Source organism: Eulemur rufifrons, chromosome 6 (assembly GCF_041146395.1).
Source record: "Eulemur rufifrons isolate Redbay chromosome 6, OSU_ERuf_1, whole genome shotgun sequence".
NCBI classification, from domain to species: domain Eukaryota; kingdom Metazoa; phylum Chordata; class Mammalia; order Primates; family Lemuridae; genus Eulemur; species Eulemur rufifrons.
Window position 1 is genome coordinate 79555159 of NC_090988.1, and position 683 is coordinate 79555841.

General features: G+C 32.1%; 1 non-coding gene across 1 annotated transcript; it reads left to right on the top strand.

Moving 5' to 3' along the window:
• Positions 1–382: 382 nt before the first annotated feature.
• LOC138385580 (U7 small nuclear RNA) lies at positions 383–446 on the top strand. The gene has a single exon (XR_011233801.1). It is a non-coding gene; the product is annotated as a U7 small nuclear RNA (small nuclear RNA).
• Positions 447–683: the final 237 nt, after the last annotated feature.

Sequence of the window (683 nt, forward strand, 5' to 3'; positions counted from 1 at the left end):
TTAGGCAAGTCACTTAACCTCTCTGAACCTCAGTATTCTTATTTATAAATTGTGAAAAATAATAGTCATAGGAAGAGGGCAGTTTACAGACAAGGTGGAGCTGTAATACTAAACAACAAATATTTGGACGTGAGAAAGGTGATTGTAGTTAAAGCATTTTAAGGTCTTTTTATTGTCTAGGAGGAAGATAAAGCCATTGATTAAACTTTGTTAAGAGAGTCACACCCTTTATTGAGTAACCAATATAAGAATGAAAATAGAGTATATAAATTTAAAAGGAGTAGAGGAGAAAAGGGGAAATACAGAAAACTCAATTAACTCAATGGAAGGCAGGAACTGAGTAAAAAGAAATAAACAAAGCTTGGTAAGAAAAACTAAAATACAGTGTTACAGCTCTTCTAGAATTTGTCTAGCAGGTTTTCCGGTCCTCACCAGAAGACGCTCCCCCCCCCCAAAAAAGAAAAGAAAAACTAAAATAAAAAGGTAGAAATAATCCAATACACAACAACAATAATAATAAATATAAAAGGACTAAATTCATCACTTGAAAGGCAGAGATTCTCAGATAGATTTTTTTAAAAGGAGAAAAAACTATTTGCTGTTTACAAGTGATATCATTTTAAAAGGATGAAAACCACCTACCTAAATAAACTAACTGAAACTAATTTACTCTTGGACAAAGG